The sequence below is a fragment of the Numenius arquata genome, chromosome 1 (genome assembly GCF_964106895.1).
Source record: "Numenius arquata chromosome 1, bNumArq3.hap1.1, whole genome shotgun sequence".
NCBI classification, from domain to species: domain Eukaryota; kingdom Metazoa; phylum Chordata; class Aves; order Charadriiformes; family Scolopacidae; genus Numenius; species Numenius arquata.
In genome coordinates, this window is record NC_133576.1 from 52,415,929 (window position 1) to 52,440,775 (window position 24,847).

The window sequence follows — 24,847 nt, forward strand, 5'->3', positions numbered from 1 at the left end:
TCAATAAACTAAAGTAATTTTAAGGCGAGAGATGAGATGCATGAGATGCAAGTTGGCCACAGTGACAATCATATTATAATTTTGTTTTATCTATTTTGCAAGTAACAAAATAAAGGATAATATTTTCTTCATACAGAGAGGGTTTTAAGCTTTCATAATATTCCAAATTAAATTTCAATCTATAATTAAGGAGACATTTACTTTCATGGAACAAAACTAGAAAAAAGAATTCCTTTTATTTTTTAGAAACGTAAGCTGTCAGTTTTTATGTGTAAGAAGAATATGTACACAAGTTATTACTTGGTGGAGAGTTTATCATGAAGACTGATCTACAGCTCACCGAAATCACTGGTACGTTTCCACTTATATAATGGATTTTAGATTTCATTGTGTGACAACATGATCTCCTGTGGAAATAACTTGTGAAATAGTAGCCTTCTGGAAATACCATTTTAAAAATGCTATTATTCATACTAGTGATCTGTAACGCCAGCATATTACTTGGTGCCATTTTGATCTCTCAGAAGTCACTTCTTGATTTGGACCAACCCAAAATGGAAACAGATTTTTCTTCCCTCCAGTTTTTTACATGTATGGACAAATTATCAGTTTTGGAATCTCTAGAAGCATGAATAAGTGCAGTGCTTTCTGACTTCAGCCATATGGTTACCCTAGGCAAGAAAAAGAAACTTTTGCACATTGGCTCAAACACAACCACTTTAAATGAAACATCCTACCCTGAGCAAGATAATTGACTCCTAATCGATTTTTAAATTCAGTTTCATTCTAAAATTTTTGAGACAACACAATATTAATAATAATTTATCTCAGTGGTTTTGGTTTTGTAAACAGATTTTATAAGGACAAATGAGAACTACTCCAGCAGTGAGAGGCTGTAACTCATCAGGCAGTACACTAATATTTTGTGTGATTAGAAAATATTTATTATGATGGAAAAAGAGAGGAAGTGACAGAGAGACAGCATGACATTTGTTTTCAAAATATGCAAATATTTTTGCAAAATGTCATTTTGAAATAGAAAGAGAAGGGAAACCACAACTAACCTGTTATGTGATCCATATTAAGAGAAAAACAGTGTCAAATTCACTGAGTAATTGTTCTATGACAGAACCAAAACTGTTCTAAATGACCATGAAATTCTAAACCTTTCAGCCTAAATTCTTCCGTAATCAAAGCTTGTGTTTGCTAGCTTGCTACTTAGTCCTTCCGTTCTTGATTTTGAATTATGTTCTTTATCCTGTAAAAGTGATAAATACTACAGCTTTCACAAATGAGGCCCATGGAGAAATTTTAATTGACTCAGTCACCCACAAGAAAATGTAGAGATGAGGTCCCATCGTGCTGGTTCTCATAAAACATAACAGAGTTTAAAAGGCTGGGAAAGCACTAAAGCATAATAAATTGATATAAGGGAAGTGTTTTCCTTTTTAGTAAAATGCATGGGTTTTATTGCTTGTCTTGTTTTCTTCAAAGCAAGTAAATTAAGCAGTATTAAATGAGTCTAACAGTCATTCCAAAGAAAAGTGACCCAAGGCAGGGAATAGAAGAAAATATTTCAACCCTATCTGATGGGAAACATCTGAACACAAAAAGCATGGTGATTTTGTATTTAATAAATATTTAAAATTTAAATAAAAATTCTGCATTTTATCTTTCTTCTCTAACTTTCTCTTTTTCTTCTTATCTGAGGAATAAATACATCTTCTGCTTTTAATGGTTTGTCTTCCCCTGACAATGCATGGCAGGACCAAAGACAACATAAACTGTCAGAGACAGAGAGTGTTGAAATGTTGCAAAAAAGCAAACAAACAAACAGGTCTTTCAATAAGATATGCCATATGTCATTGGTTGAGCATTTAGGGTTTTCACTTCTTGAAAGTACTGCTTGAAAGTACCGCCAATAATAGCTGTCTTATTTTTGCTGAGGCTAGCATTCACAATTGAAAATACAGTAGCAAATGAAAGTCTCCATTCAGATTATCCTGGACAAAAATTTTAACTAATACCAGACCTCCTGCTGTGTCTCTGTACAAAGAGGAAAGGAGAATTAGACTGATCTGTCCTCTTAGACCTGATTGGGAAATTATTTTTTTTCCTATGACTAATTTTAAATCTCCGTAATTTGATTTTTTTTTTAGGATATGTGTCGAGAATCTGAAAACTGAAAATGTTATCTTTTTCAACTTTTATTTCCAGGAAAAAAATGGTTACCAAATGTTTTTAATAAAAAAAATTGTTTTTTTCAAAAGCTATTTTACAAAAATGGTTATTTTATGGAAGATTTGCCACCTGTTAATATATGTGAGGTAGTGAGATGCTATGGTAGTTAGTTCCACAGAGATGCCCGTAGAGATATGAAGCAATGAGGGGCAGAGAGGAAGAGCAGAGAGAAAGGCATAGTCAAACAGGGGAAAAAAAAAGTTTTATATATTTTTATACATAAGCATAAGTGTTTTCTGTATTCAAAATCATGCCTGTGACTACATCACAGGCAGGAACTGATGGAGGGAGGAGTCTATTATTTCAGTATTTGGTAATTCTGTAACGATAACACTAGTAGCGTTTCCCATATATATAAGGAAAGTAGAGTCCTGTAATTTTGTTGGGGGCAGTTGTCCTCACGGGAGGTCCAAATTTATCACAGAATGACGAAGGGCTTTAGCACACACGGAAATTTTCAGAGACTGGATGCTCCTCTTCAGATTCCCTTTTCCCATGTCAAATAAACAGAATTTCTTGCTTTTTATGTGTACGGCACTCTAATCTGTCTCGTTATTTGAATATACAACCACAAGTCCTGTATTTCAATGAATGTACAGCTTTTCCTTTTCACCATTTATGAGAATGTTCTCTTCTTACAGACAGAGCCATAGGATTTTGTGATGATTTAGTGAAGATTTACTGTACTTCACTGGTAGCAAAAGAGAGGTTGGAAATCATTTCCATAATCTCTTGTACTTTATTGCAGCGGAAGCCTCAGTCATGTAAGAGCTTTCAGGAAGAGACTTTTTGGCTCTTGTCTATACATGGCTACATCTTCCAGTTCCTGAAGGCAATGCACAAACTGTGCTCCAGAGCTCATCACAACAGCAAGTACTGGCACACATTGCAGTTCTATTACAATCTAAAGCAGGAATGATACTGGAACAGGCAGAAAAACAGGTTTTCTCTATCCAAGCTGTAAAACCATAGGGGTACATTCTACATGAGAACAACTACAGAAATGTGTCATAGGATAACAATTCCTGGTTATTTCTAAGGGGGCAATCAACAATAACAGCTAATTGTTTAACATAAGCACTACAAACCCAAAATACCCTGCTGTGCTCTCTTCTGTTTTATATCAAATAGAAGACCACAGAAAGTAATTACTCTAAAATATTGAAGCTGTTTGAACACTACCAGCTCTACTCACTTTTTTAACTATATAAGCTTACATAAAACTCAAGCTCAAATCAACACATATTCTTGTGATAATCAGGAAAAGAAAGAGCTAATACAGCTATGGCTTTTGTGTCAAATGATGTGCCTGTCTCATAAGGTATAAAGGCTTGAAGGAAGTAAATTAATGTTGTATGTATAGTCTAATTTTCAAGTTGGTAGATGAAACTGAATTCTGTCAGTTTTCCACCACTATTTCACTCAGCTCTACAGAACAACCACTTGTGTATTCAACACCTTGTTTTTCTTAAACATATTGAGTCAGCAATTATTTCAGATTAGAACGTCACCTAAAAATACTAAAATACTACTCAGTTCCTTTTTTTTTTTTTTTCCCCCTAGCATTTCCCATTAACAGTGAATTCTAATCAGTTTCCTCATTTGTAGATATTTCCCATTCTTCCCACTGATGGAGACTCCATCTTTGTCAATCCCTTTTATTAAAACAAACTTTGTTAATAACACTTTTTCCCCCATTCCTTAAAAAAAAGCTGCTGTTTTCTATCATACACTGGAGCTTTTATTTGGTTTCTCAACTTTTCTTTATGTTGTTTATGGTGAATTTTATTCACATCACCTTTTGCACATTTCATATGAGGATATGAAGCCCAGCTTACAATCTACTGTGTCCCCCAGGTTTTAGTATTACAAGAAGTGAAATAACAGAGTTACACAAATGTGTACAACAGAGGAATTAGAGGAAAAGGAAGCAGTAAAGCTAGGATGATGAAAAATAAAGCAAAGCTAAGTGGGTAAGTACCTGGGGAGCACTGTGACATTTGGGGTATAAGTCAGATGGGGGATGATGTTAAGCCCTACCTGAGTTTGCAGAGTACTGAAGGACAGAAAGATAAGCATGTGGGACTGAAAGGGCCATATGAGTGACTGTGGCTAATTTATCCTAGAGCCCTCATTCCCTAGTTGCTGGTAGAATCATAGGTCAACAGATGTTTAGATTAAGAATAGATGAAACAACCCATGCCTGCAAAAAACCCCCTATTCTCCTGACTCCATAACAAAAGACAGTAAAGCCAGACACTCAAAAAATTTCCGCTTATGATTGACATGATTAGTATAAGTGTTTTCTCCTCAGTACTAGTTTAGTCCTTTCAATATGCAGTTTCTAGCAAAGACGTAATACTCTTCAGGTAGAAGAACCTGCCTGGCTTTGACACTACCCCTTTTTCTCCTCAAAAGTGATGATTGCCACAACGTGTTCTTAATTTGGACTTGTCCATTACAGCTTACTTCCATTCAATTTCTCTTCTTAAGAAAAACATTTGACACAGTACCAGAGGAAAAAAAAAAATCATTATATGGAACTGGAGGCACTGATCTCCAAATCCAAGCTAATGTCCCATCTCACTTGAAAAAACTTCCTATGGACACACTCAGAGAAACACAGAATGGCTGATGTCGGAAGGGACCTCTAAGGTCATGTTGTCCAAGCTCCCAGCTCAAGCAGGATCCCGTAAGACCAGGTTGCCCAGGGCTATGTTCAGACAGCTTTTGAATATCTCCAAGGATGGAGACTCTAAAACATCTCTGGGCAAGCTGTGCCAGGGCTTGCTCACCCTTACAGTCAAAAAGTGTTTCATGATGTTCATACAGAACCTCCTGTGTTTCAGTTTGTGCCTATTTTTTCCCATGCTGTCACTGGCCACAACTGAACAGAGCCTGGCTCCATGCTTTTTGCACGCTCCCTTCAAGTATTTTTAAACACTGACGAAACCCCCACAACCCTTCTCTTCTCCAGGCTGAACAGCCCCAGCTCCCTGACTTTTCTCGTAGGAAAGGTGCTCCAGTCCCTTCACCATCTTTGTGATCCTCCATTGGACTCTCTCAAGTGAATGTCCATGTCTCTCTTGTACGGGGGAGCCCAGAACTGGACCTGTACCTCCAGGTGTGGCCTCACCAGTGTTGAACAGGATCACCTCCCTCAACCTGCTGGTGGAAGGGTAAGTTCCACTTGCTTCAGGCTTTCCCCCTGGTCTTGAGGGCCTTGGAATCCTAAAGGCCGGTCTTACTATTGAAGACTGTGGTGAAGAAGGAATTCAGTAGCTCAGCCTTTTCCATGTCCTGTTTCACTGGGACCCCTGCCCCATTCAGCAACGGGGCCACATTTTTCCCAGTCTTTCTTTTGCCACTTGCACACTTATAAGAGCCCTTTTTGGTGTTTTGGGTTTTTTTGTTTTTGTTTTTTTTTTTTTTTTGACATCCCTTGCCATATTTGACTCCAGGTGGGCTTTGGCTTTCCTAAATCTGTCTCTTTATGCTTGGACAGTTTTTCTGCATTCCTCGAAGTTACCTGTCCCTGCTTCCACCTTCTGTATACTTTCTTTCTATGTTTGAGTTACAGACAGGTGTACCATAAAATTTAACTATTTGAACTGAGAGTTTGAGGATAAGGGTCAGAAAGGGGTGTCTTGTTTGGGCTTGTCACATGATATTTAAATAAATTAAAAAAAAAAACAACAAACCAACAAAAACAAAACTGAGAAACATTTTCATAACCCCATAGCCCGAAACACTGAAGTACGCTTTTACAGGTAAAGTTTATCAGGTTAGATAACATATAGGTGGGCACGCAATGGATTTTGTATAGTCATTTTCCAAAAATCTGTAAATCCAGTGCTTTAAGAAAAACTTAAATTAAAATCGGAACTGATACTATGCCTTTGCTTCTTCCTTTTCTGTCACATTATTCTAATAGCAATAAATGTCCAAGTCAGGGACATTCAGAAGCTAGAGAGAACTTGGAAGGCTGTTTGGAAATGATAAAGGATCTTGGGGAACCCTGAACACAAGTTTCAAGGTCTAGCTTGACCATATTATGTTATGATGTCTTAAGAAGAAAGCTGCCAAACTAGGTGTAGAATGGGTATGAAATCTCATAGCTTGAAAGCCTGAATGAGGATGAAGGAAGAATTATAATAATTTTGGAACCAACGGAATGCAAAGATTGTTTCCACACCAGGCCTATAAAGGAAGATTACTTTTTCGTGTGTTTTTTCTTGAAGTTTGTTAAATGGGGGCGGGGGGGGAAGAGCGTTAACCAGTTGCTAGGACTAAAATTCCACAGATTCAAATGTATCCACTTGGGTGGTCTGCAGCTATTAGGCTGACAGCCACCCACTGTATATCTCCTCTCACAGAACTGAAATGAACTATTTCACCTTGTTAACTTTGTCTTTATGCTCTCATTTTGAGCAGTGAGAATGAAGAGTATCTACCACACTTTCTCAGCAACAGATAGGAAGGAAAAGAAGCTCCCAACTTTAAAAAATACTGCTTGATTCAGGCAACAGATCTCAGTAACATTTTTAATTAGTATTTCTGATCTACTGCGTGTATAATATTGCTATGTTAGGAATACAGATAAATTGTGCTCTAAGGTAATGGGAAAAAACAAGCAAAAGACCTTTAGCTGAGGTTATTTTGAGGCCTTAACTATAAAAACTAAATTAAAGCATTTTATAAACACTATAACTTAAATTGTTTAAATAGAAAAATACATACATCAAAACCAGGAAAAATATCTCTTTCTTCCCTATGTATCAAGTCATTAACTGCAAAATTAATAATTAGTATATTAATATTTTAATACTAAAGCCCCTTTCTTTCAAATTGAAACTCAAATTGATGATACTGTTTAACATAAGTATTCCAGAAAAATTACATTAAAATAGCTGTGTGAATTTGAATGTTAGAAAACTGTTACAAAGAATGTTTTTATACAAACAATTGTGCATTGTCTGTACAGCTTTTGTTGAGCTGATTCTATACAAATGACACAGATATTAAGTGAAAATGGATGTTTCTAGCCTAAATGACATTCCTGACAAGAAATTAAAATTAATTAAGGAGTTACAATTAACATATATGGCATTAATGTGTGTGACAGAAAACAGTTTATAGAGAAGTAAAGATGAAGACCAGCTTTCTAGTGGGAGAAAAAATATACAAGAAACTTGTTCTTCCCAAGTTCAACTACATAGCTTTCCACTTGAGACCTTTAGTAATCAAACCATTTGCACTAGGCAAGCATTATTTCAAATTCTGCTGTATGTATATGGGGAAATAAATACCTTTGTAGGAAAAGCTGCAGAAAAGCAAAAGCATGCTACTTAAAACATATCTATAAAAATTCTATTGACTCAGTTTAGGCAGCATGGTGGAAAATGTACATTTATTTTAACACAGGAAGGATAAAATTAAATGGTTTTATAAGAGTAACACATCTAGTTAAACGAATCAAAAGAAGGTATTAAAAAATATATCATCTATTAAGCTATAGGATTTTCCATTTTGGAGCATTTAATTAAAAAGTTGGTAAGTATGTCCTATTTCCAGTACATTTAAATAATTTTATCATGTCATATTATTACTTTAGAAGATCTTTTCTGGAACCCATTTTAGTTTTGCTGATGCATATATTGTCTGTTATAATTATTACACAAGAAAATATATTAAACTTCATGTTAGCTACATACGTATGGAAATAAAAGTACTAAAACCAACATGATGAAGAAAAAAAAATTTCCAGACTTTACCACATTTTAAAATAAATCAGCAACAAACACACATAAAAGGTATACAAATAGAGAAAACCAAGTTCTAAATAAATGATGAATGTTGTATTGCGATTAACTCTGCCAGAATATGGGAAACACCTCTATAAAAAGAATGCCTTTTTGCAAAAATAATGTATGTATGGCATCTGGTAGTACAAAGGACTGAAGAAATATATAGAACAGGCTGTTCAGATATTGTGGCAGTGTGGGCAAGCGGAATTTCTTATTCATAGCTTGTGAAACTGCCAACTTTTAGCAAACTTCACTGCTGAATATCACAGACTATGACATTAAGAAATCTTGTGACCTTGTCCATATGCTTCCCAAAACTGCTTCCTTTTGCTGAAGCACTCAGTCATGTCCACATTACAAGAGGCTTTCCCGCTGCCCTAGTTAAAAACAACAACAGCAGCAACACAACAGGATGTGCGGAAAATGTGTCATTGCTGAGCTCAAGACTTACTTCACAGAAGTTTGTGGCAGTGCTAAGGAGTCCGTCTTGCACCCCCTTTTGCTCTTCATTTAAGCCTTTGGCTCTGACATGCAGCCCTTCAAAATGGGCCCATAAAACAGTGTCCTTGAAAAATCTTACAAGGTTGAGAAAATATGAAGAGGGGAGCTCCAGAGAAGAAATTAAATCTGGCAAATAACAGCTCCCTTTTTTTTTTTTTTGCCTTGCTTATCATGGTCTTCTTTTACCAGCTGTATTGCCATCATACAAATGAATACTTTGCTGTTCTTCAAATTTTTAATAGTAACTTTGCCAAGTTGCTGGATGCTACTGTCACCCAGCTTAGACCTGATATGTTTTTATAACTCAGGTCATGCATCAAAGCCTCTACTTGCTTTTGACCAAGGTGAGATGAGCAACAGCCTACAACTAATTTCAGAATATAGAAAGCTGCATGAGGTCAGGTGTCAGAACTAGAACTGGCTTGGGAACAGCAGCATACTTGTTTCTGGTACCTTATTGCAGCTTTGGAAAGTGCCATGTGCCTGCTGAAATCTAGACTCACTAGACATTTACAGGTTGTGAAACAATGGTTTAGCCTCAGTAAATCCACTTTAAATCCATCATTACTTTATATATAGGAGCAGACCTGTATTTATTTTTATTTTAAATAGTTTGATAGGCTGTATTCTACTGGGCCCCAGGATTTTGTCAGCCAGTAAAGGCCATTTGTTCTTTCCAGTGCTGGCTAAAATGTCTTCGGGATCAACAGCTGTTTCAAAAGTACAGCGTGTATGTTTGAGGACATTATACAAATTGACATCAAAATTGAGGATTAGCAGGCAGTTATTTTCATCAACAGTGATAATGCTTGTTGCTATACTTGCTAGTTACTATATACCTTGCTATACTTGGCCTTACTATCCCCACAGTAGTTCATGTGCATCACCTATTGCTGCAATTAAATTAATAATTGATCATATAAAAGTCAGCTGGGAGACACAGTGACTTTGAACAAGCTCTCAAAATGCTTGAAAAATATGCAGTAAAGGAAAATCTTGAACAATTACTGTGTATAGTAATATGATTTTCAAGAAAAAACTTCTCCTTCAGACAAACATTGAGAGTGCTGGATGGAGGGCTGAGAGAACATATTCCCTATCTTCAAAACCAACTCAAATGGGGTTTTAGTGAAAAAGACAGCTTAAGTGGCTAAAGTATATAAAACCAGCCACATGAAAGTCACTTGAGCAATTAAAAAAAAAAATAAAAATCAAATGGTAGAAATATTTTAAGTAGTACTGAAATGATTTTGTACACATGCCGTCAGTGGAGACCAAGTCAAAGATGTCAGTCAATGGCAGAATAGTACAGCTCTGTTTTCATTAACTGAAAGAAAAGTATCCCTGTTTCCCAGATTCATTTTCACCCTCCTAAAAGAACTTTACTGACGGTTATTAGAATTATACATGAGAATGAATTATACATACTAAATCTTGGGGTTTGGTTTTTTTTGTTTGTTTGTTTGTCATTTGCTGGTGGTTGTGGTTTTTTTTCTAGGAGTGCTATACTGAAGAGAATAATGTCTGAAAGGGGCAGAGAAGTTTAGGAAGTTTAGTTTCAAGCATTTTACAAGGAAGTACAGATTTAGACATGCACTCGCCACCATCATATTCAATTCAATGAATATAGAAGCAAATAGCATGAAAATAGTAAAAAACCCTGATTGAAAAACTCTGGAGAGTCAAGTACATATTTTTTAGCTTTGTTAAATTACACACCAATACCAGTGAAACAATGCTTGTCATTTTAAATTTTGTTTAACTGAAGGTGAAATGGTCTGTAACACTATCTGCAAAGAAAACAGGGTTTTGGAAGAGTTCCATAAAGGCAAATCCCATGAAGGAGATCTGCTACGATGTCACCAGTGTGACTCATTGAGTGGTATTTAGTTGTCTAAGTGGTATTTTGGAAGCTGTAAAGTATCTGGGACATGCCTGTAGCTGGTGTTTGTGACATAGGAGATCTACAAAAGACTTGCTGCTTTCTAAAGAAGTAGATGAAGGTCAAGTGGGATTCCATAGGACGTCTAAAATGGCACCAGGTGCCTTTAGGTAGGCAACTGAATCCACTCCCCTACCTCCACAAGAAAATTATAGTAACAGGACAGAGAGGCACCTATTCTTGCTGTAGGCTGAAGTGAGGTCGAGGGAGGTGATTCTGTCCCTCTACTCTCATGAGACCCCACCTGGAGTACTGTGTCCAGCTTTGGAGTCCTTAACACAGGAAGTACGTGGCCCTGTTGGAACTGGTCCAGCAGACGGACACAAAAATGATCAGAGGGCTGGAGCACCTCTCCTATGAAGACAGGCTGAGAGAGCTGGGATTGTTCAGCCTGGAGAAGAGAAGGCTCCAGGGAGACCTTATAGTGGCCTTCCAGTACCTGAAGGGGGCCTACAGGAGAGATGGGAAGGGACTCTTTATCGGGGAGTGTTGTGATAGGGCAAGGGGTAATGGTTTTAAACTGAAAGAGTGGAGATTTAGATTAGATACTAGAAAGAAATTCTTTACTGTGAGGGTGGTGAGACACTGGAAGAGGTTGCCCAGAGCAGCTGTGGATGCCCCATCCCTGGAAGCGTTTAAGGCCAGGCTGGATGGGGCTTTGAGCAACCTGGTCTAGTGGGCGGGGGGGTTGGAACTTGTTGATCTTTAAGATCCCTTCCAACTCTAACCATTCTCTGATTCTATGAATTTTTTGTTACTCTAGACAGACACAAGTGACACAATAGCTAGACAGAAGGGAAAGGGAGAAAAGAAAACACAGCCTTTTCTCTTTTCATAGAATCATAGAATAATTTGGGTTGGAAGGCAACCTTAATGGTCATCTAGTCCAACTCTCCTGCAATGACAGGGACATCTTCAACTAGATCAGGTTGCTCAGAGCCCCATCCAACCTGACCTTGAATGTTTCCAGGCATGGGACATCTACCACCTCTCTGGGAAACCTCATCCAGTGCTTCACAACACCCATTTTAAAAAATTTCTTCCTTATATTTAGTCTACGTCTATCCTCTTTTTGTTTAAAGCCATTACCCCTTGTTCTATTGCAACAGGCCCTGCTAAAAAGTTTGTCCCTGTCTGTCCTGTAGGCCCCTTTTAAGTACTGAGAGGCTGCTATAAGGTCTCCCCAGAGCCTTCTCTTCTCCAGGCTGAACAACCCCAACTCTCTCAGCTTGTCCTCATAGGAAAGGTGCTTCATCCCTCTGATCATTTTTGTGGACCTTCTCTGGACTTGCTCCAACAGGTCCATGTCTTTCTGTGCTGAGGGCTCCAGAGCTGGATGCAGTACTCCAGGTGGGGTCTCATGAGAGTGGATCAGAAGGGGAGAATCATCTCCCATGACCTGCTGGCCATGCTTTTTTTGATGCAACCCAACATACGGTTGACTTTCTGCCCTGTGAGCGCACATTGTCAGCTCATGTCCAGCTTTTCGTCCACCAGTAGCCCCAAGTCCTTCTTGGCAGGGCTGCTCTCAATCCCTTCATCCCCTAGCCTGTATTGATATTGGGGATTGCCCCGACCCAGGTGCAGGACCTTGTACTTGGCCTTGTTGAACTTCATGAAGTTCACATGGTCAGGCTCCTTGATCTTATTCAGGTCCCTTCTTGGATGGTATCCCATCTCTCAGGCGTGTCAACTGCACTACTCAGCTTGGTGTCCTCTGCCAACTTGCTGAGGGTGCACTTGATCTCACTGTTTATGTTATTGTTGAATATATTAAACAGTACTGGTCCCAATATGGACCACTGAGGGACACCATCTGTTACTAACCTTCATCTGGACATTGAGCCATTGACCACTGCCCTCTGGATGTGACCGTCTAACCAATTCTGCATCCCCCAAACAGTATACCCATCAAATCCGTATGTCTTCAATTTAGAGAGAAGGATGTTGTGGGGGACTGCGTCAAAGGCCTTAGAGAAGTCCAGATAGATGACATCCATAGCTCTTCCCTTGTCCACTAATGTAGTTATTCCATCGTAGAAGTAGTAAAATACCTTTTACAGAAAAATAACTGGGCTGGGACAAACAGCCTAGATTTTAAAAAAATGAAAACAAACAAACAAATGAAAAAGATTGCTGTCTCTGGGTAGCCATACGTCAGGTCAAGCATTGAAAAAACATTTTTATGATCTGAATTAGCATAGATGTATTACAATTTTGAGATTTTAGCTACACAAACGTTAAGTGCAAAGCTTAACTGAAGAGGGAAATTGTGATAAAATTTCTTGGAAGTAGCAGTTATCAAAAACTTTGCTTTTGGAAACTGGAAACTTGTGGGAGGTTGCATACAGAGGCAGTGGAAACATATCAGTGAAGATCTCTCTGTGGGTCTACACTTAGTTGTGGAATAACTGGCACATTCTCCCACAGTTCTCCACAATGTAACCATTAGAGTGACTGAGGGTAGTCAAACACTGACAGCTGTCCCCAGAAATCCTAGAACTCAACCTGGGTAATTACAACAATGCTATAGCTTGTGGATATGCAGGCATGAATCATAAGGAAGGATATGAATGAGGAGTCTGCAGAGAAACTTGCCAATCAGACGCCATATGTGCAAGTGCTATACTAAGGATACAGCCTAAAATGAAGAGTATTGTAACTCAGAGGATGTAGGAACAAGGTCCAAAGAGCTACAGATCTCTTACTTTGGACAAAAAACAGAGATGTGGGAATGTTTCCCCTCTGTGTACTATCTTCATGCTTATCTGTTACTAGCGTAGAGAGAGCAGGCAGGAGAGGGTCTGATGGGACGTGCATTCAAGATCATTGAAGGACCTTCTTATCTAGATTTTAGCTATCCGGAGCATGAAAACTGAGTGCTGACAGGACAAAGACAGAAGAAGGAGGTATATATAGTTCTGTCGAAGTTATACAAGTCATTTATCGAACCTACAGGCTTGTTTCTCAAATGCTATACAATGATAATATTTTGAATTACAAATAATCCCAGATCTATTGTGACTCTATTACTGTAGTTGAGAGACCCTGATGCATGATATTTCGAAATCAATACATGTATCATACTTTGTACAACACCTAAAATGTACTAGATACTGTTTTTCTGATGTATTGTGCCAAACACAATAGTCAAGAGACTTAAAAGGAGATCTGACCACACAGACATTCAGAAAGAAAATATATTTACTGGCTAATAATTAAAAGTACATCATGAAGAAAGCTACTTTGTATTTTGAATAATTTATACCTGTTTATATTTTTTCCTTTTTTAAATATAAGCAACAACTTGCATCATCTATCACTCAAAATGGGTTTACAGAATCACAGACTCAGAATGGCGGAGGTTGGAAGGCATCTCTATATGTCATTTTGTCCAACCCCCATACTCAAGCAGGGCTACCTAACAGTAAGTTGCCCAGAACTATGTCCAGGTGGCTTCTGAATATCTCCAAAGACAGAAATTCCACAACATCCCTGGACAACCTGTGCCAGAGCTTGGTCACCCTCACAGTCAAAAAGTGTTTCCTGATCTTCAGACAGAACTTCCTGTGTTCGCTTTGTGCCGATCACTTTATCCTGTCACTGAGCAACACTAAAAAGAGACTAGCTCTGTCCTTTTTGCACCCTCCCTTCAGGTATTTGTAAACATTTCTGATATCCCCACACCAAGCCTTCTCTAGGCTGAACAGTCCCAGCTCTTTCAACCTTTCCTCATACATTTCCTCCCTCCACATCTCTCTTGTGCTGAAGAACCCAGAATAGTAAGTTATGGCCTCACCAATGCTGAGTAGAGGGCAAGAATCACCTCCCTCCACCTGCTGGCAATATTTTGCCTAATGCAGCCCAGGCTAACATTAGGTTTCCTTGCCAGAGGAGAGCATTGGTGGCTCCTAGTCAACTTGCTGTTCACCAGGACTCCATCCTGGTCAGACAGTCTATAGCAGGCACTGATTAAAATGTCACACATACTGTTTTGCTCTTTAATCCTCATCAATAAACTCTCAGCTGGCTCATCACCCACCCATCCATAGGCAGAGGTCCATGCATCCCAGGTACTCTTTCACATAAATGACAACTCTACCTCCCAGCCCATCCTTCCTAAAGATCTTTTATCCCTCCAGTGCAGCACTTCAGTAATGTAAGTTATCCCAACAAGTCTCCGTGATCCCAACAAGACCACAGACCTGCAACACTAGTTCCTCAAGTTTATTGCCCATGCTGCATGCATTACTGTACTGGCACTTCAGAGAATTACCCCAACATGCTGTTTTCACATAAAGGGTCTGTTGGGTTTTTTCCATAATGTTGCCTTGTAGGCAGTTCCTTTCTTACATATCAATGCTTGTGGTTACCATGCTTAAGCCCCATTTTGTTGATTTTGTATTCTCTTTTTTTTGTCCTGCCCATCACTCCCTCACAGGGCTGCTGGTAACACTCTCTTTCCCTTTTTGTTCCTAGTTTAAAGCTCTTCTTACCAGGTCAGCCATCCTGCTGGCAAATATACATCTATCCCAAGCAGATGCTGATTGCTAAATAGGGTCTGGAGTCATAGAAGCTAAACTCTGTGCCTGACATCAGTTCTGCAACCAGTTGCTGGCATACAGTATCAACCCCCTCCTCTTTGCAACCTTTAGCCTCACCAGCAGACAGAAATGAGAACACCACTTGGGCCACCGGAGCTCTGTAGTCACTATTGATACTCTTGAGCTTGCCTCATTGGTGCCCACAGGGAAGAACCTGACACACCTCAGCAGTCTCTCCACAACGTCCTTGGATCCAGGCACCCATAAACAGTAAACTTCTTTAGACGACAGGTCAGGTTGGCAGATGGGTTCATCTGTGCCTTGCAGCAGGGAGTCACCTGCTACTATCACTCGCCACTTCCTCCTGGTGGTTTGCATAGGTCAGGGTCAGTTGGCCCAGATGCCTCACTTGAAAGCACGCCTGGCTCTTCCCCAGCTTTACGGGCAGTAAATCTGTTCTGTAGTGACAAGCCACTTTATGCGCTTCTTCTATTTTATTTTCCTAAGTTGCAGAGATATGATTTAAGTATTATCTGAGCAGTATAACTTCTCACTGCATCATATTATTATACATTAGCATACACTGTTTGACAGATGAAACACGTTCCTTTCATTGGTTTGTCCTTCTGGCTGTTGGCATGGCTGGTGATGAGACAATTAGCCATGTAAAGCTTTTGTGAGTGTATGGCAAAATAGAATGTGCAAGTAGTGGCTGGTATTAATAATGTTTGGCAGTGCAGTAGATTTACTTATTTGTGGTTTGTACATATATTTTTGTTTACCAAATAAATTGGCCAGCAATACTGAAGGTTATAGCTAAGTTAAAGCATATCTGGGATACCGCTACCAAAGAATGCTTTTGTTTGAGACTCAACAGAAGAGAATACAACTGTACTTTCAGTTTCCACGTGAATACCTCATTTTCCTCTTTTGGATGGGTTTTGTGATTCATTATGGCTATATCTGGACTTGCTATATGTCACTCCCACATTGTCCATTAAATTTGTTTCTTACCTTGAGTATGTCAAGGTTGGTGATCATCAAGGACATAAATAAAACTATCCCTCCACTCTTTTTGCTTTTATTTCCCCTGTATATTATGCTTTCCCTGCATCTTTTAGTTTTCCTAATTCTCAGGAGTTTTCTGCTACTTTTCGGTTTTCAGATTCAGACCTTTTCTTATGCTCTAATAAACCTTTTGCTTCTATCCTTGGAACAGTCTCCTTTCTAGATGAAGAAATACTTTTACAAATAATTTTTCTTCACACACATGAATAGTTATACAGTATGTTCTCTTCTTTTGATGTGTCCTTTCTATTTCAGATTAAGGTACTAAAAATTCAATCTATGTATCATAGAAAAGTATGAAATGATTAATAAATCAGTCATACAAATAATCATCTCAGCCCTTCCTAGACTTCAGAGTACTATATTCAGTAAACCAATTTAAGTGAAGAATTTGCCATATTTGCAATAGGTGTAGAATGTGTTATAAAAAAAATATAAATAGACCTACTGTTTTAATAAAGTTTATAATGGTTGAAGGAAGCTTTTGTCTTTCATTGTAATACAGTATAATACATATCTAAAAAGAATAAAAATTAAGTATACAAGCTGTTCACATAAAAAGAGAAACATTTGGTTTTATTCGTTGTTTTGTTTGTGTTCAGATCTTCAGAGACAATTGTAAAAAAAAAAGTTAAAACCAAATATATCTAAGATGAACGGAACAAAATTGTTGTCTGTTTACTGTTGTTATTTGGTCTTTTTATGGAATAATGCTTTTTCTGTATGACAAGTGAGAAATAGGAGAATTTATGTTAAAAACCCTGCAAAAATGAAATGTGTTGAAAAGGTTAGATTTGTATTCCTGCATCTGAGTCAACAAGGGTAGTTTTGTATCAATGGCAGTATCTGAAGCAGGAGGAATTTACTTTGTATATCTATATCAAGCCTGGATATAGAGTGGAACAGACATAAAATACTCTTAGAATACTGTTTTTTCTTATGATAACTCAGACTACATTAAACATCATCTGAGAAAAAAGCGTGAAAAGAACTGATGTGAAAGATTTCCATTATTAGAAGAAAAGCGTTAGATAATGATTTTTGCACTGAGTTTTATCCTCAGCACCTTTATAATAGAATGATATATTCAATCACTCTTAACACAAAAAAATCACAACTGTAAACCACATTTATTCTATATTCTTTCTGTTCTCTTTCAGTAACATATCGTAAGTTACTTTAAAATAAGATTATCAAATTCTAAAACATTCTTAATGTTTCAAATTGCATTTACAGCTTTTGAAAGATTCATTGAAATGTCCATTCTTGGCAAAACAATCTTTCTCTTTTTTATGATATAAATCCCACAAGATAATGTTTTTGACCAAACTTTTATTTCTGAAAAAAAAAAAAAAAAAAAAAAAAAAAATTAGTGCTATTTTTTTGTCGTATCCTAATACCTAATTTTCTCCCTTAAGTCAGCTTTGGTGATTGTGTGGAAACGCTTCTTTACATGTCTCAGAGGCCTGTCTAAACTACCGTTGCTCATTTTGCCCTGACATTTATGCAGCAGTATCTAGTTGGAGTTAATATAGTTAGGTAAGTCTGGGCAATGTTCCAAAAGGAACCACTTCGCTTTATGATGAGGCAGTCTCCACCCGACATGATGCCAGAAATATCCATCCTTGGATGGATGGCATATTTATGACTCTTCAGTTTTATTTTATTTTTGTGAGTTTCACCAGTGTTTGTAACATCAGTTGCGACTTATTTATTTCAGTCAACATCATCAAGGCATTTGTGAGGCCTTCTGTGTTCTCAGACTTTATGAAATAAATCAATACAAAGGAAGGATGTTTTTTTTTCAGAACATGTTCTACACTGTATTCTGACAAAAGTCCCTTCCAAACCAAATGAGCATTTACCCAAGGAAAGTGTATTTTGATTCTGTGTACTCTTGAAAATTTGGCATTTCCAGAGTTTAATAGAGTTGTGCAAGCTCTTTCCCTTTGGCTACAGTCATATGCAACAGCTATCAGCCACTAAAGAATAACAAACCTTTCTGTGATTTCTAGTTTCTCATGAAAGGATGACTTTATAGAACTCAACCCTAGACTACAACAAAAGGAAAACACAGTATCTCTGTAGCAGTACTATAATTCAGAGATATTTCATCTCTCTTAATCCAGGGAGATATTTGGATATAGAACACTGCATGCCAATCAGCAGCTATACAGAAAGTCATGCTTTCACTTATACATGGGTAAAAACAACAGCAATAATATCAACAGGGAAGTACAGATTGTGTTACAGAAAATATTTATTTATTTATTTATGCACTTTCCATGACTTACTACTAAGTAAACATTTTGCTTCAGGAGCTGGATGGTTAATGTCCTTTGTATGATGCCTCCAAAAGGGAAATCAAGAAGGTGTCATAATTGTGATGGCTCACATAAGAGTTAGAAAAATGACACCTGACACAAGTGTGTTAGTACCCAGATCCACAGTCTCACTTTTCAGATTGCCTGTGGACTGGCCTTATTACACTGGAGTTGCCTGGCACTTTTGACTCTACGATGCACATGGTTGCCATCACCAATCTGCTGTCCTTGGCTTGCAGGGGTACTTTGAGCCTGCAATGCTGCTGCTGTGGTTTTGCTTGGATTCCAGCTCCCTTTCTCACTTGGGGTAGTCAGCCTTCCCTGCTTCCTGACATTATTCCTGACCTGGCTGAGATTTCACTGGAAAAATCATAATGCTCCACTCAGAAGAAAATGGAATATCCCAATACAAAAAGATTATGTGGGCTGAGATAGGGTAAATTGGTTATTTACTGGTCTTACATTCGTAAAAATACTGATTTTCAGTTTCAAGCAAGGTGCTAAATGTCATCCTAAGCATCAACATCCATACTTGAATCCCAGTCTCAGAGTTAAAAGCATGCAAATGTCTTGAGTAAGACGTATTACGTAGTTTGTCATTCTTGGCTGAAGTTTCTACTTCAGACAAAACCATAGAGACATATACTTCCAGTGATGAAAAATTTCTCTGCAGTACAAAAAAAAAAAAAAATCAACAAAATAAAAAAGAAACCAGGAGAAAATTCAAACAACACACAAGTGTTTTGCAACTATAAGGTAAAGAGAATTAATTTTTTCTCGCCATCATATATTTTATTAAATTATATTGTCAGCGTATATGAGTGGGATTTCAGAATTTTAGTCTTTTCATTGGTTGGGTCATTGATGTACTCAGTAAATATTAGTTAATACAGGAAGTATGAAGACAGACCTAATCTGCTGATATCAAAAAAGGTAACTGAAAATCATTCTTAAAGACATTATATTTTACGCTGTTTCCTTCTGAGATTTGGGATGCTGTTCCTCTGGGGTTAGCCTTATGTCAATTTTTAACAGCTATAATTGCCTAATTAGCTGCTCCAATGAAAATACAAAGCTTCTCTCAGTATTCAGTATTAATTTTCCTATTAGTATAAAATATCATAATTTGGAAATTCTTACATTGGATTCCCAGAACTCTCATGACAATGTATCCCTGCCTGGTCTTTTCCTTTACGCACGAGCTAAAAATTTCTATAGGTCCTTAGTGACATCAAGCTCATCTGCTGTTAATTTGAGCACATAGTCCTTAATGCTTATATATCAATACAGTGAGTTATTAGTTTAACTCTTTAAAATTTAAACAATACATAGCTGTTCTAACTCACACTTTGCTATTTTATATATCCATAAATACTAATGGACATGTAGCACCTGTTTTTCCATTGTAGTTTTGTCACTCAGCGCTACGGCTAAATTGAGGAAAGCTGAATGTAGTAAAGCAGCTTGCCTGAAGTCACAGAATGAATGAAACCTGTGAACGTTAGACTAAAGAACAAGCAGCCCAGAGGCAAAATATCAGTGCAAACTCCTTTCTGTTGTCTTATTTCAAAATGTAGTTTCATTCATTTTTATACATCCAATATAAAGGAATCAAGGAATTTTTACATGTTCAGCTTTTTCTCTTTTTTTTTTTTTTTTTTTTTAATGTGGATTGTGAGTTGATATTATTCTTCAATCTGGAAGAAATACTCTGGTGATTAAGAAATCTTCAAAATCGGAGTTTAACTCAATATCTGTGTCCTTGTGTTTCTATTATGTTTTTATGAGCTTCTATGCTCTGATCTGTAAAACTGACCACTTAGCCTTTGTATCTCTTTAGTACGAACTTAAAGCAGCCTTGAACAATTGTTACAGAAAAATATCATGACAAATATGTTCCTGAATACTAACAAGAGCACTTAATCAAATTTGAATTTATTGGCATATAATATATTTATAAGGAGACAAAAAAAAAAAAAGACAGAAACACTCAGAATCAAAATTGTATCTGGGAAGCATAAGAAATACATCAGTGCATATTTATCAGTAATAATGCATGCTTGTAAGTGAATTGTGGTATTGCTCACTGAAAATTTCCCTGTGGAACCTCTCAATCACACATTATTGTTTAAGAAACAATAGAATTTTGAAAGAAACTGAAACCTATGTGTCCATTTACCTTATATTCACTTAATATGAATACCAGAAAATTAGACAGTGTAATTTGAAATTCTGCATAATTTCAAATTAAAATACAAGCACCTCTTTATTGATAATTCTTCATTAGCTTGAAGTTTAAAAAATCTTTACTAAATATTGTATCACCATGATGCTTTTTATTTTTAAAATGTTATGGAAATTAATTTAAATATGTCTGTTGTGGCAATATACATGCACTTTCACATATATGAATTTGGATGTCATAGAATAGCTGAAATTTGTTCTCCAGTTCATAGCAGACATTATAAAGACCTCATAGACCAGTACGCATGTGATTGCTGGAGGGTGGTATCTGTAGAGCTTGGTTCACACTCAACGAATATATTTTCTGAACATGTAGCTGTAAATTGACAGAAGGCTACAGGTTGCTTTCAAAGAAGATGGAACTCAGTGTGCAGAATCCTAACAGAAGAGGTATCACAGAAAAAGGGGAATGGAGAAGCTGTTCAAGGCAAAGTATGGTAACAGTACTAGCAGGAGTGTTTCAAGGACTCCATGACTGAACAGTGTGGATATTCCTCACTGAAACCCCTGCTTTCCAAATGAAAGTTGAGGCCAGTCAGGTCCTCAAATAACTATTCTTGATTTAAAATATATTATGAAGGAGTGAAAAATGCTGCATGGATTTCTTTCTTCATTTTTATCCATGGCTTCATGTATCTAACATAACATTTATAGACTATAGACTTCACTACAACAAACTACTGACATGACCATTGACATTATAGTGTTCATCAATCACATTATTTATTAATTTCTATTTATAAGAATATTTGAAGAAAATTCCAAAGGTTCTTCCTGACCCCAAGGAAAACAAAGCAAAAACCAGATTCATTCAACAGTATCCTTAATAGTGGACTTTTATGTCTTTTAGCATCTTTGTTATATGAATGATTACATAAATTATTTTTTCCTACTTAAATAAATATATTTTAGTATTCACATATCCTTACAGTCTTAATTTATACATGTCTCAGAAGAAAAAAAAAAAGAATATCCTTGAAGAAAGTATTGGATTTTATTACTTAATATTTTTAATTCTACTGAGTTATCAAACCAACAGAACATTTTCCTCGGGACACTGTTGCCAAAATCTAGTAATGGGATACTGCTTAGTGTATTTCTCAAAATCTTATACAAAACCCCTATACTGGAAACAACATTTCTTAACAGGAATGTAATATTAATTATTTTCTTTATGTTTGTTTTTTAACAGTAATTACAGTGGTCAACATAAATGCATAAAACCAACAGATTTTCAACTAGAACTAAAGGCAATCCTTAAAGCAAAGAACATGAGACAGACATTGCATTCTGCATCCAGGGACCGCAGAACACAGTTACTTTGAATCAACCTTAATCGCGTGTTTGATTAGCCACATTGCTTCAGGGACATTCATGGAATAAACGATGGTAATTTTTGAAGTTACATAGTTTAATTTGTGAACAATTTCAGGTCCTGAATTAAGTCAGCTGGGAACTGCAGAGACAAAGTGAAAAACAGAAGCTGATCAGAAACAGAAAAGGATGAAAATTGGTTTATTACCACTAGTAGATAATGGATGTAAAATGATGACACAATAGCAGTGACAATTGCATGATTAGCCTAAGAATACAATAGGCAAACTTTCAGGATGATAAAACTGAACTAGAGGGAGATATATTTTTTATAATTAATGAAAAGTGAGGTAAATTTTTTCTCTAGCCTGATTAATTCACGAGTCTTTACCAAATGTTAATTAAATTGTATGTCCATATATTGAAATATATTTAAAACTAATCCATTAAAAAAAAACTAAACCACAAGCAAACCAAAAAACTCAACCAACAAAATCCCCAGAAAGATAAAGGTTTGAAATTCAAAATTAAAACTGAGATAAACTTCCAGTATGAATCACAAATGTTGCTAGAAGCTTCAGCATCTCTGCAAAGCTTCTTTACTTATCTACATTTTCCATTAAATATTTAATTCTTAAAGAATTTCCATATCCTGTCCAGGGAAGCAGCAGATTTCTGCAGCTCTGGTTCTAATTGATGCTGTCAGTGATGATATTACAATAATACTCATACACAGAAAGAGATAACTAACAGCATATTTATAAATGTTCCTAAGAAAAAGTACGGGTTTTTTCATGTCTTTCCATGTGGGAATTTACTAACAATCTTGAAATTTAAGTTCAACTAATACTGTATAAGACAATTCACACACAGATGACTATAAGAAACCAAGAAACACACCAAAATAAGCAAAGCTGTTTTGTTCTATGATGGAAGAAGAAATGATATGCAGGCATAGATTGGATAGGAGAGACGAGAGATTCAGAAGTATTTTTTTCTTTACTTTATCATACAGGGAAGCTGTCTTTAAGACAACAATTCCCCTTTTAAGGGACAGTCAGTGTGGATGAGTGAGGACATATATTTGCCATCATTTGAAATTTTCATGAGAGAACCCAAAATAGCCAAAGCCTGTTCAGATTTGACATTCATCACAACATCATTGAGTAGGATATTAAGCCTGAAAGAAAACTTGGCATATAAGTTTGCTGGACCATAGGGGCCATGTCAGGCCCAAAGATTTTGGTAAGTTAAATAAGGACCAACTTGACACTGGAAAGATATGAAGATGCATTAGGAAAAAAGAGGGGAGCACTGAACTTCGAGAGCAAAAGAGGAAAAACCTTGGATTTAGTGGATTAGACCTCATGCTTGGGGAGTCCCAAACGGTAGGAGCACTCCTAAACCTTTATGATAGAAATTGAACAAGTCTGCTTTTGCATGAATGCAGTCTTACTAGTTGATGTGTGGGAAAGCTGAATTAATATCATTTAGGTTAAACACCTAGTAGAGGTTCAAGTAAGTCTAGAAGGAAAGGAAATTTTTAGATACGATATTGATACGAATATTGAACATTTTCTTCATTAGTGCTGCTATAACTTTAGAAAATGTTGTGAATGTGGTTTTAATTGAATTCAGTAAATAAGTTTTTTTTTTTAAAACTGACCTAAACTGATTTGAGTGTGACTGCAAGGTGACCAGCCATTATTAAGTAACCCTTATACAAGACAATTGATATTAAACACTGCTCAGCTTCTCAAAGCTTTCTCAAGCATAAGTCAATGGTAGCAAAGTATTTCTTCCCTTAAGTGTTGTGACTGAGTGCTGTTAATGCAAGAATTTCTGTGGAAGAAAAGGTTTCTTAGGGAAACTGCACAAGCCAAAGAAAATGAGCCATGATAATAGGCTGTCTGATAATAATGAGCCCATGATAATAGGCTGTATGAACTGGAGTGCTCGGGAAGAGTTCATGCCAGCAAACAAACATTATTCTGGTAAAATCTTCAGTTTATTTGCTCTTAGTACACCTAATTTTCTTCTTTGGTCTTATATAAAGAGAACTTGTTGTCGAGCTTGATGACAGTGATGATAGGGTTGAGTGTTTGCGGGTAAGAATCAGGGGAAAGGCCAACAAGCCAGATATCATGGTGGGAGTCTCTTAGAGACCATCCAACCAAGATTAAGAGGCAGACAGAATGTTCTATAAGAGCTGGGATAAGTCTCACAATCACTAGCCCCTGTTCTTATGAAGGACTTCAATTTACCAGAAGTCTGCTGGAAATGCAATACAGCTGAGAAGAAAGAGTCTATGAGGTTCCTGGAGCGTGTGGAAGGTAACTTCCTGACACAGCTGGTGACAGAGCCAACGAGGGAAGGCCAGACCGGTTGTTTGTGAACGGAGGACTTGTGGGTGGTGCAGTGGTTGGAGGCCCTCTTGGAGTCTTGGATGGAGTGATGCACTTCACTCATAAAGAGAACAGAGAGCTTTGGCTGAAACTCAGGGAAATAAGGGGAGGTTATGACCTTTGGAAGAAGGGGCAGGCAACTCATGAGGAGCGGCTGAGGGAACTGGGATTGTTTAGTTTGGAGAAAAGAAGGTTCAGGGGAGACCTTATTGCTCTCTACAACTACCTGAAAGGAGATTGTAGCAAGGTGGGGGTTGGTCTCAAGTTGTGGCAGGGAAGGTTTAGACTGGATATTAGGAAAAATTGCTTCACTGGAAGGGTTGTCAAGCATTGTAACAGGCTGACCAGGGAAGTGGTAGAGTCATCAACCCTGTAGGTATTTAAAAGGTGTGTAGATGTCCCTCTTTGGGACATGGTTTAGTGGTGGACTTGGCAGTATTTGGTTAATGGTTAGACT